This window comes from Bombina bombina, chromosome 1 (assembly GCF_027579735.1).
Source record: "Bombina bombina isolate aBomBom1 chromosome 1, aBomBom1.pri, whole genome shotgun sequence".
In the NCBI taxonomy this organism is placed as follows: Eukaryota; Metazoa; Chordata; class Amphibia; order Anura; family Bombinatoridae; genus Bombina; species Bombina bombina.
The window spans coordinates 1,597,557,800-1,597,571,340 of record NC_069499.1 but is presented as its reverse complement, the minus strand read 5'-3'; positions in this window follow the sequence as shown (position 1 = coordinate 1,597,571,340).

Here is a 13,541-nt window from a genome sequence, read left to right as displayed (position 1 = left end):
GTTCATAAAGCTCTTAACTACTGTACCCTAAAGTACACTAACACCCATAAACTACCTATGCACCCCTAAACCGAGGTCCCCCCACATCGCCGCAACTCGATTACATTTTTTTAACCCCTAATCTGCCGACCGCCACCTACGTTATACTTATGTACCCCTAATCTGCTGCCCCTAACACCGCCGACCCCTATATTATATTTATTAACCCCTAACCTGCCCCCCACAACGTCGCCGACACCTGCCTACACTTATTAACCCCTAATCTGCCGAGAGGACCTGAGCGCTACTATAATAAAGTTATTAACCCCTAATCTGCCTCACTAACCCTATCATAAATAGTATTAACCCCTAATCTGCCCTCCCTAACATCGCCGACACCTAACTTCAATTATTAACCCCTAATCTGACGATCGGAGCTCACCGCTACTCTAATAAATGTATTAACCCCTAAAGCTAAGTCTAACCCTAACACTAACACCCCCCTAAGTTAAATATAATTTTAATCTAACGAAATTTATTAACTCTTATTAAATAAATTATTCCTATTTAAAGCTAAATACTTACCTGTAAAAAAAAATCCTAATATAGCTACAATATAAATTATAATTACATTGTAGCTATTTTAGGATTAATATTTATTTTACAGGCAACTTTGTAATTATTTTAACTAGGTACAATAGCTATTAAATAGTTAAGAACTATTTAATAGTTACCTAGTTAAAATAATAACAAAATTACCTGTAAACCCCCCCCCCTCCCACTCAATGAGCCCCCCCCCTCCCCTCCTCCCCCCCCCCTTACATACTACCCTCTCCCCCCCCATAGGGGGTACTTTCGCCCACGACACTACAAAGATGATTGAAGCTTGATTTCACCTCTTTGGAGCGGCGGCCCCCGTTGGCCCTAGCTTCCGCTCCATTGCTTATACAGGCAATACCCACATGATAACTAGCTACTAGCGTAATTCCGCTTTTAAAGAAAGCAGAACAAAAGGCGAGATAAACGCCAAAATCTTACTTTACCATCTGATCACGATTCACCCAATCTGTGAACACTGCTACTCACTCCTCATTTCACCTTCCACTAAGTTATAGTTTGATCTTTATGTCTATTAGAAATGGAGACGAACGCCTGGTCTAATTATGCAATATTTATGTCATGTTAATGCCATGTGAGATATCTTTTTTGTGATTGCTGTGTTTACCTCATATCTGTAACGTTTCAAAGAATTGTGATAACTTATGTTAACAATAAAAAAAAAAAAAAAAAAAAAAAAAAAAAAAAAAAAAATTACCTGTAAAATAAGTCCTAACCTAAGTTATAATTAAACCTAACACTACCCTATCAATAAATTAATTAAATACAATACCTACAATTACCTACAATAAAACCTAACACTACACTATCAATAAATAAATTAAATACAATTTCTACAAATAACTACAATTACATAAACTAACTAAAGTACAAAAAATAAAAAAGAACTAAGTTACAAAAAATAAAAAAATATTTACAAACATAAGAAAAATATTACAACAATTTTAAACTAATTACACCTACTCTAATCCCCCTAATAAAATAACAAAGACCCCCAAAATAAAAAAATTCCCTACCCTATTCTAAATTAATAAATTTAAAAGCTCTTTTACCTTACCAGCCCTGAACAGGGCCCTTTGCGGGGCATGCCCCAAGAAAATCAGCTCTTTTGCCTGTAAAAAAAAACATACAATACCCCCCCAACATTACAACCCACCACCCACATACCCCTAATCTAACCCAAACCCCCCTTAAATAAACCTAACACTAAGACCCTGAAGATCTTCCTACCTTGTCTTCACCTCACCGGGTATCACCGATCGGTCCTGGCTCCGATATCTTCATCCAACCCAAGCGGGGGCTAGACATCCACTGAAGAAGTCCAGAAGAGGGTCCAAAGTCTTCCTCCTATCCGGCAAGAAGAGGACATCCGGACCGGCAAACATCTTCATCCAAGCGGCATCTTCGATCTTCTTCCATCTGGTGCGGAGCGGGTCCATGTTGAAGCAGCCGACGCGGATCCATCCTCTTCTTCCGGCGTCTCCCGACGAATGACGGTTCCTTTAAGGGACGTCATCCAAGATGGCGTCCCTCGAATTCCGATTGGCTGATAGTATTCTATCAGCCAATCGGAATTAAGGTAGGAATATTCTGATTGGCTGATGGAATCAGCCAATCAGAATCAAGTTCAATCCGATTGGCTGATCCAATTAGCCAATCAGATTGAGCTTGCATTCTATTGGCTGTTCCGATCAGCCAATAGAATGCGAGCTCAATCTGATTGGCTGACTGGATCAGCCAATCAGATTGAACTTGATTCTGATTGGCTGATGGAATCCTATCAGCCAATCAGAATTCGAGGGACGCCATCTTGGATGACGTCCCTTAAAGGAACCGTCATTCGTCGGGAGACGCCGGAAGAAGAGGATGGATCCGCATCGGATGCTTCAACATGGACCCGCTCCGCACCAGATGGAAGAAGATCGAAGATGCAGCTTGGATGAAGATGTTTGCCGGTCCGGATGTCCTCTTCTTGCCGGATAGGAGGAAGACTTTGGAGCCTCTTCTGGACCTCTTCAGCACCGGATGCCAGGACGGATCGGTGAACCTGGTATGGTGAAGACAAGGTAGGAAGATCTTCAGGGGCTTAGTGTTAGGTTTATTTAAGGGGGGTTTGGGTTAGATTAGGGGTATGTGGGTGGTGGGTTGTAATGTTGGTGGGGGGTATTGTATGTTTTTTTTTACAGGCAAAAGAGCTGATTTTCTTGGGGCATGCCCCGCAAAGGGCCCTGTTCAGGGCTGGTAAGGTAAAAGAGCATTTAAATTTATTAATTTAGAATAGGGTAGGGAATTTTTTTATTTTGGGGGTCTTTGTTATTTTATTAGGGGGCTTAGAGTAGGTGTAATTAGTTTAAAATTGTTGTAATATTTTTCTTATGTTTGTAAATATTTTTTTATTTTTTGTAACTTAGTTCTTTTTTATTTTTTGTACTTTAGTTAGTTTATGTAATTGTAGTTATTTGTAGAAATTGTATTTAATTTATTTATTGATAGTGTAGTGTTAGGTTTTATTGTAGGTAATTGTAGGTATTTTATTTAATTAATTTATTGATAGGGTAGTGTTAGGTTTAATTATAACTTAGGTTAGGACTTATTTTACAGGTCATTTTGTTATTATTTTAAATAGGTAACTATTAAATAGTTCTTAACTATTTAATAGCTATTGTACCTGGTTAAAATAATTACAAAGTTGCCTGTAAAATAAATATTAATCCTAAAATAGCTACAATGTAATTATAATTTATATTGTAGCTATATTAGGATTTTTTTTACAGGTAAGTATTTAGCTTTAAATAGGAATAATTTATTTAATAAGAGTTAATTAATTTCGTTAGATTAAAATTATATTTAACTTAGGGGGGTGTTAGTGTTAGGGTTAGACTTAGCTTTAGGGGTTAATCCATTTATTATAGTAACAGTGAGCTCCGGTCGTCAGATTAGGGGTTAATAATTGAAGTTAGGTGTCGGCAATGTTAGGGAGGGCAGATTAGGGGTTAATACTATTTATGATAGGGTTAGTGAGGCGGATTAGGGGTTAATAACTTTATTATAGTAGCGCTCAGGTCCGCTCGGCAGATTAGGGGTTAATAAGTGTAGGCAGGTGTCGGCGACGTTGAGGGGGCAGATTAGGGGTTAATAAATATAATATAGGGGTCGGCGGTGTTAGGGGCAGCAGATTAGGGGTACATAGGGATAATGTAAGTTGCGGCGGTTTACGGAGCGGCAGATTAGGGGTTAATAATAATATGCAGGGGTCAGCGATAGCGGGGGCGGCAGATTAGGGGTTAATAAGTGTAAGGTTATGGGTGTTTAGACTCGGGATTCATGTTAGAGTGTTAGGTGCAGACGTAGGAAGTGTTTCCCCATAGGAAACAATGGGGCTGCGTTAGGAGCTGAACGCTGCTTTTTTGCAGGTGTTAGGTTTTTTTTCAGCTCAAACAGCCCCATTATTTCCTATGGGAGAATCGTGCACGAGCACGTTTTTGAGGCTGGCCGCGTCCGTAAGCAACTCTGGTATCGAGAGTTGCATTTGCGGTAAAAATGCTCTACGCTCCTTTTTTGGAGCCTAACGCAGCATTTTTTGGGACTCTCGATACCAGAGTTAATTTTATGGTGCGGCCAGAAAAAAGCCTGCGTAGCGTTAACAGCCCATCTACCGCCAAACTCCAAATCTAGGCCTATGGGTGTTATTATTTAGGTATAGAAGGTAGCGATGTAATGAGGGATGTTAGGCATAAATTCTTCTGTGTATCATTTGACAAAGGGACCGGTCCGGTACCCAAAACTTTATGACTTTGTAATAAAAGTTATTGGTTGCATCTTTACAAAGTCCATCGAGTGCTTTCTTTATTAAGGAGTTGGATTGAAATTTGTTAGCACAGTGGCATTTTCAAACGGATGAGGAGTGCATATCTTTAAAAGAATATATATATATATATATATATATATATATATTTATCTATATATATCTATAACTATATATAATCATGTGTATATATAGATATATATTGTACCAAAATACCATCAGATATATGTAGAGTTGTGTATTTATACATAAATATAACATATTCTGTTATGTGAAGAACATTAGCAAAATAGCACTTGACTTGTAATCTGGCCCATTATTGGGGTTGTCTGTAGGACATTAGCTTATTGCAGCCAATAGAATGCGAGCTCAATCTGATTGGCCTATTGGATCAGCCAATCGGATTGAACTTGAATCTGATTGGCTGATTAAATCAGCCAATCAGATTTTTCCTACCTTAATTCCGATTGGCTGATAGAATCCTATCAGCCAATCGGAATTCAAGGGACGCTATCTTGGATGACGTCATTTAAAGGAACCGTCATTTGTCGTCTAGTTGTCGGTGAAGAAGGATGTTCCGCGCTGGAGGTCTTGAAGATGGAGCCGCTCCTCGTCGGATGGATGAAGATAGAAGATGCCGCTTGGATGAAGATGTCTGCCGGTCCGGATGTCCTCTTCTGCCCGGATAGGATGAAGACTTCTGCCGGTCTGGATGTCCTCTTCTGCCCCATCGGAGGAAGACTTCGGCCCGGCTGGGTGAAGACGACTCAAGGTAGGGAGATCTTCAGGGGGGTAGTGTTAGGTTTATTTAAGGGGGGTTTGGGTTAGAGTAGGGGTATGTGGGTGGTGGGTTGTAATGTTGGGGCTGGTATTGTGTTTTTTTTTTACAGGCAAAAGAGCTCATGACTTTGGGGCATGCCCCGCAAAAAGCCCTTTTAAGGGGGGCTTTTTTATTTTATTAGGGGGCTTAGAGTAGGTGTAATTAGCCTAATATTCTTGTAATCTTTTTTTATTTTTTGTAATTTAGTGTTTTTTTTTTTTTTTTATAATTTAGTTTAGTTTATTTAATTGTAGGTAATTGTAGGTAGTTTATTTAATTTATGTATTGATAGTGTAGTGTTAGGTTTAATTGTAACTTAGGTTAGGATTTATTTTACAGGTAATTTTGTAATTATTTTAACTAGGTAGCTATTAAATAGTTCTTAACTATTTAATAGCTATTGTACCTGGTTAAAATAAATACAAAGTTACCTGTAAAATAAATATTAATCCTAAAATAGCTACAATATAATTATTCGTTATATTGTAGCTATATTAGCGTTTATTTTACAGGTAAGTATTTAGTTTTAAATAGGAATAATTTAGTTAATAAGATTTAATTTATTTCGTTAGATTAAAATTATATTTAACTTAGGGGGGTGCTAGGGTTAGACTTAGCTTTAGGGGTTAATACATTTATTAGAGTAGCGGCGAGGTCCGGTCGGCAGATTAGGGGTTAATATTTGAAGTTAGGTGGCGGCGATGTTAGGGAGGGCAGATTAGGGGTTAATACTATTTTTATAGGGTTTGCGAGGCGGGAGTGCAGCGGTTTAGGGGTTAATAACTTTATTAGAGTAGCGGCGAGGTCCGGTCGGCAGATTAGGGGTTAATAAGTGTAGTTAAGGTAGCGTCGACATTGGGGGTGGCAGATTAGGGGTTAATAAATATAATATAGGGGTCGGCGATATTAGGGGCAGCAGATTAGGGGTACATAGGTATAATGTAGGTTGCGGCGGTGTCCGGAGCGGCAGATTAGGGGTTAATTGTGTAATGCAGGTGTCAGCGATGTCGGGGGCGGCAGATTAGGGGTTAATAAGTGTAAGGTTAGGGGTGTTTAGACTCGGGGTTCATGTTAGGGTGTTAGGTGCAGACGTAGGAAGTGTTTCCCCATAGGAAACAATGGGGCTGCGTTAGGAGCTTAACGCTGATTTTTTGCAGCCCAAACTGCCCCATTGTTTCCTATGGGGGAATCGTGCACGAGCATGTTTTTCCAGCTAGCCGCTACCGTAAGCAACGCTGGTATTGAGATTTGAAGTGGCGGTAAATATGCCTGTACGCTCCCTTTTTGGAGCCTAACGCAGCCCTTCAGAGAACTCTAAATACCAGCGTTGTTTAGAAGCAGCGCTAGAAAAAAAAGACGCGTAGCTAACGCACCCCTTCGGCCGCAAAACTCAAAATCTAGGCGTATGGCAGCAGTGCTTGTAACAATGTATAACATTTCTACAACACTGCTGCCAAAAGACACAAGTACGCTCCTGAGATCCTATCAGCCTACCTAGGATTACTCTTCAGCAAAGGATGCCAAGAGAACAAAGCACATTTGAAAATAGAAGAAAATGTGGACGTTTTTAAACTCACATGCCCTGTCTGACCCATAAAATATGTCTAAATTGAAATCGCTTTTTTAGGTAGAAAATTGCCATCCTGTTTGCAGATATCAATGGTAGACACAGCGGCCCTTTAATTCTGACCATGGCTAATCCAGTTCAGTTAACCCTTATCTGCCCAACATACAAACTGATACAATATGAGCAATACAAAGTCATGATGTTTTACAGACTACTTTACAAGGAGGGGTTTTATATCTAACGTAGATCAATTACAATTTTTGAATACTAAATGTAATAAGATATTTTCTGATTTAATTGTATTTGACTAATCTTTTCCATTTAATCAAGTGAAGTTTAACAATGTAAATAAAGACTTTAGTCTGCTAGACATGATCCTATTTACACAACTAATTCAATCTCCTTGCACAGCAGAAACATACTCTGGCTATTGGGCTGGCGCATTCCTATGTATTACAGCAGCTCACAAACACATTCAGCGCAGGCTGTTTACAATCAGGTCCCTTAATGCAGATGCGAAAGCACAAATAGGTTTCTGTTTGTTTCTAAACATTTATCTTTTGCAGTTTTATAATTCTGTGCCTGACAGACACTGATCAGATGTTTGGTCATTTTGTCTGTGCCTAGGGCACTATTTTAGGGATAGTTCTATGGCATAATGCTGGCCCACTTCTATGCTCTCCTAGGGCGCGATCCGATATCGATCGCAGTTTGCGGCGCAAGCGAGGGAACCGGCGTCGCCCGCAGTTTCAGCTCGCAACTCGAGCCATCCCATATAGGTCGCCGTCAGATGCTAACGTGCCGTAAGTCTCACAAACCAGCGATGTCCAGAAATCTGCGTAAGTACAAATTTCTGGCGTCACCAGTGACTTGCGGCACGTTAGAAACTGCCGGCGCCTATAAAACCTGACTAAAGTTTAAAACACCCGCACTGTCTAACACGCCTCCCTAACATAGCCCGCACTGTCTAACACGCCTCCCTAACATAGCCCGCACTGTCTAACACGCCTCCCTAACATAGCCCGCACTGTCTAACACGCCTCCCTAACATAGCCCGCACTGTCTAACACGCCTCCCTAACATAGCCCGCACTGTCTAACCCTCTATCCGCTATCCCCCCTCACTAGCCTAACAATAAAAAAGCTATTAACCTCTAAACCGCCGCTCCTTTACCCCGCCGCAACCTAATAAAGTTATTAACCCCTAAACCGCCGCTCCCGTACCCCGCCGCCAGCTATATTATATCTATAACCCCCTAAAGTGAGCCCCTAACACCGCCGCCATCTATATTAAAATTATTAACCCCTAATGTAAGCCCCTTACACCGCCGCCATCTCTATTAAAATGATTAACCCCTAATTTAATCTACCTACCCCGCCGCCAGCTATATTATCTATATTAACCCTAAGTATATTATAGTTAATATAGGTATTACATTATATATATTAACTATATTAACCCTAATTATATTAGGGTTAATATAGTTAATATAGTTACTATAGTATTTATATTAACTATATTAACTCTATCTAACCCTAACTAAATTTATATTAAATTAATCTAATTCATTTATAAACTAAAATATTCCTATTTAAATCTAAATACTTACCTATAAAATAAACCCTAAGATAGCTACAATATAATTAATAATTACATTGTAGCTATGTTAGGGTTAATATTTATTTTACAGGTAAATTGTTAATTATTTTAACTAGGTATAATAGATATTAAATAGTTATTAACTATTTAATATCTACCTAGTTAAAATAATTACCCAATTACCTGTAAAATAAATCCTAACCTAAGTTACAAATACACCTACACTATTAATAAATTTAATAAACTACAAACATCTATCTAAAAATACAATTAAATTAACTAAACTAAATTACAAAAAAAAAACAAACACTAAATTACAAAAAATAAAAAAAAGATTACAAGATATTTAAGCTAATTACACCTATTCTAAGCCCCCTAATAAAATAATAAACCCCCAAAATAAAAAAAATTCCCTGCCCTATTCTAAATTCAACAAATTTCAAAGCTCTTTACCTTACCAGCCCTTAAAAGGGCCTTTTGTGGGGCATGCCCCAAAGAATTCAGTACAATCCCCCCCCCCATTACAACCCACCACCCACATACCCCTATTCTAAACCCACCCAAACCCCCCTTAAAAAAGCCTAACACTACCCCCCTGAAGATCTCCCTACCTTGTCTTCACCACACCGGGCCGAACTCCTGATCCGATCCGGGCGATGTCTTCCTCCAAGCGGCAAAGAAGAATTCTTCCTCCGGCGATGTCATCCTCCAAGCGGCAAAGAAGAATTCTTCCTCCGGCGACGTCTTCCTCCAAGCGGCAGCAAAGTCTTCATTCTTCCGGCGGCATCTTCAATCTTCTTTCTTCGCTCCGCCGCCGCGGAGCATCCATCCCGGCCGACTGCTGAACTTGGAATGAGGTACCTTTAAATGACGTCATCCAAGATGGCGTCCGCCGAATTCCGATTGGCTGATAGGATTCTATCAGCCAATCGGAATTAAGTTAAAAAAATCTGATTGGCTGATTGAATCAGCCAATCAGATTCAAGTTCAATCCGATTGGCTGATCCAATCAGCCAATCAGATTGAGCTCGCATTCTATTGGCTGATCGGAACAGCCAATAGAATGCAAGCTCAATCTGATTGGCTGATTGGATCAGCCAATCGGATTGAACTTGAATCTGATTGGCTGATTCAATCAGCCAATCAGATTTTTTTAACTTAATTCCGATTGGCTGATAGAATCCTATCAGCCAATCGGAATTCGGCGGACGCCATCTTGGATGACGTCATTTAAAGGTACCTCATTCCAAGTTCAGCAGTCGGCCGGGATGGATGCTCCGCGGCGGCGGAGCGAAGAAAGAAGATTGAAGATGCCGCCGGAAGAATGAAGACTTTGCTGCCGCTTGGAGGAAGACGTCGCCGGAGGAAGAATTCTTCTTTGCCGCTTGGAGGATGACATCGCCGGAGGAAGAATTCTTCTTTGCCGCTTGGAGGAAGACATCGCCCGGATCGGATCAGGAGTTCGGCCCGGTGTGGTGAAGACAAGGTAGGGAGATCTTCAGGGGGGTAGTGTTAGGCTTTTTTAAGGGGGGTTTGGGTGGGTTTAGAATAGGGGTATGTGGGTGGTGGGTTGTAATGGGGGGGGGTATTGTATTTGTTGTATGCAAAAGAGCTGAATTCTTTGGGGCATGCCCCACAAAAGGCCCTTTTAAGGGCTGGTAAGGTAAAGAGCTTTGAAATTTGTTGAATTTAGAATAGGGCAGGGAATTTTTTTTTATTTTGGGGGTTTATTATTTTATTAGGGGGCTTAGAATAGGTGTAATTAGCTTAAATATCTTGTAATCTTTTTTTTATTTTTTGTAATTTAGTGTTTGTTTTTTTTTTTGTAATTTAGTTTAGTTAATTTAATTGTATTTTTAGATAGATGTTTGTAGTTTATTAAATTTATTGATAGTGTAGGTGTATTTGTAACTTAGGTTAGGATTTATTTTACAGGTAATTGGGTAATTATTTTAACTAGGTAGATATTAAATAGTTAATAACTATTTAATATCTATTATACCTAGTTAAAATAATTAACAATTTACCTGTAAAATAAATATTAACCCTAACATAGCTACAATGTAATTATTAATTATATTGTAGCTATCTTAGGGTTTATTTTATAGGTAAGTATTTAGATTTAAATAGGAATATTTTAGTTTATAAATGAATTAGATTAATTTAATATAAATTTAGTTAGGGTTAGATAGAGTTAATATAGTTAATATAAATACTATAGTAACTATATTAACTATATTAACCCTAATATAATTAGGGTTAATATAGTTAATATATATAATGTAATACCTATATTAACTATAATATACTTAGGGTTAATATAGATAATATAGCTGGCGGCGGGGTAGGTAGATTAAATTAGGGGTTAATCATTTTAATAGAGATGGCGGCGGTGTAAGGGGCTTACATTAGGGGTTAATAATTTTTATATAGGTGGCGGCGGTGTAAGGGGTCAGATTAGGGGATAGATAAGGTAGATGGCGGCGGTTTTAGAGGCTCACAGTAGGGGGTTAGTTTATGTAGATGGCGGCGGGGTCCGGGAGCGGCGGTTTAGGGGGTAATAACTTTATTAGGGATTTCGGGGGGGGGATCGCGGTTGACAGGGAGATAGACATTGCGCATGCGTTAGGTGTTAGGTTTATTTTAGCAGATCGCGGTTGACAGGGAGATAGACATTGCGCATGCGTTAGGTGTTAGGTTTATTTTCTAGTTAGTTTAGGGAGTTACGGGGCTCCAATAGTCAGCGTAAGGCTTCTTACGGCTGCTTTTTGTGGCGAGGTGAAAATGGAGTAAGTTTTCTCCATTTTCGCCACGTAAGTCCTTACGCTGCATATTGGATACCAAACTGCGCGGGTTTGGTATACCTGCCTATGGCCCAAAAAACTGCGGGCGACGGCAGAAATATACGGGCGTAACTTCTAGGTTACGCCGTATATGTGATACCAAACCCGCGCGAATATTGGCGTCGCCGGCTTTTGCGGGCGACGATTTATATCGGATCGACCCCCTAATGTTTTATTAATTCATTTGATTACTAATGGGTCGCATGACACCTCCCTGTGTTCCTGGTCTCCAGCGGTAAGAAATTAGGCAAATGGGATTTTTTAATGGTGGGGACCAGATTTCCCAGTGACTCATTTTTAATTGGATGCAGTGATACATGGGCTCACATACAAGAGGCATAAGTGGCTGATTTTTGCCCCAGTTAGGGGTAAGTTTAATTTGGAAAGAGATATTTTACAATGCCTACTTAACCTTGATAGGGCGTAATATCAGGATCGCCCCTTTTACAGCCGCTGTTTGTTAATTGAACCAATGAGATAACTCAGCTGGGTAATTGGTTTACTCCGGTATCTCTGGGTTGCAGGTTTGTGTCTTGGCAGGAACTGCTCATGGATTTGAGGATAGTAAAAAAACTGGGTAATAATAATAATTACTATTTATTATCTTCTGATCAATGTTCAATAGACCTCTGTGCTCAGACACTTCTGGTACAAAAACACATTTAATGAATGATGCAGGGATTTGTAAACTGTAAACTACAGCTGTTTGTCTCCACAGCCCATTGTTTAGGTGTTTATTTATGTGTTTATTTGTTATGGGGCTGAAAGGGGCTTTTGGTTTAACAGAGGTGAGGTCAATACAGGAGGATAGTCCTGCCCAGCCTTCTGTATATCACACAAATAATAATACATATCAGAAATGGTTATTTGTGTGCATTAGGTATCTTGTTAATCTTTAATAAATGATACCCCGGTGTAGCGTCTTTAGAGGTTTGAATACAATATTGTTACATCAGGGGCTGCTGTCGGGGACTCCTGGGACTATAACTTTTAAATTCAAAAAGAAAACTGATGACCTTGTGAATCTGTCACTACTGTACAGAGATTACTTGCTGATCGACAAAGAAGAGCAATACCTGTCTAGGATATAGACCTGCTGGTCAGAAGAATAATGAGAAACCATAACATGATCTTTGGAAAAGGCAAAGTGAATACAGAGGAGTAAACAACATGCAGGAAGCTGTGCACATCGGTGAAAACTTCATGTGTTTTTGGTGTGTTCCTTCTATGAGGTTCAGATTAATCAGATCCACTGGATCACAGAAGAACTGGTTCTGAAGATCAGTATCTGCTATAAAGAACACGAGGATCTGGTTCTGAAGATCAGTATCTGCTATAAAGAACATGAGGATCTGGTTCTGAAGATCTGTATCTGCTATAAAGAACACGAGGATCTGGTTCTGAAGATCAGTATCTGCTATAAAGAACATGAGGATCTGGTTCTGAAGATCTGTATCTGCTATAAAGAACATGAGGATCTGGTTCTGAAGATCAGTATCTGCTATAAATAACATGAGGATCTGGTTCTGAAGATCAGTATCTGCTATAAAGAACATGAGAATATGGTTCTAAAGATCAGTATCTGCAATAAAGAACACGAGTATCTGGTTCTGAAGATCAGTATCTGCTATAAAGAACAAGAGGATCTGGTTCTGAAGATCAGTATCTGCTATAAAGGACATGAGGATCTGAAGATCAGTATCTGCTATAAAGAACACGAGGATCTGGTTCTGAAGATCAGTATCTGCTATAAAGAACACGAGGATCTGGTTCTGAAGATCAGTATCTGCTATAAAGAACATGAGGATCTGGTTCTGAAGATCTGTATCTGCTATAAAGAACACGAGGATCTGGTTCTGAAGATCAGTATCTGCTATAAAGAACATGAGGATCTGGTTCTGAAGATCTGTATCTGCTATACAGAACATGAGGATTTGGTTCTGAAGATCAGTATCTGCTATAAAGAACATGAGGATCTGGTTCTGAAGATCAGTATCTGCTATAAAGAACATGAGAATATGGTTCTAAAGATCAGTATCTGCAATAAAGAACATGAGTATCTGGTTCTGAAGATCAGTATCTGCTATAAAGAACAAGAGGATCTGGTTCTGAAGATCAGTATCTGCTATAAAGGACATGAGGATCTGAAGATCAGTATCTGCTATAAAGAACACGAGGATCTGGTTCTGAAGATCAGTATCTGCTATAAAGAACATGAGGATCTGGTTCTGAAGATCAGTATCTGCTATAAAGAACAAGAGGATCTGGGTCTGAAGATCAGTATCTGATATAAATAACATGAGGATCTGG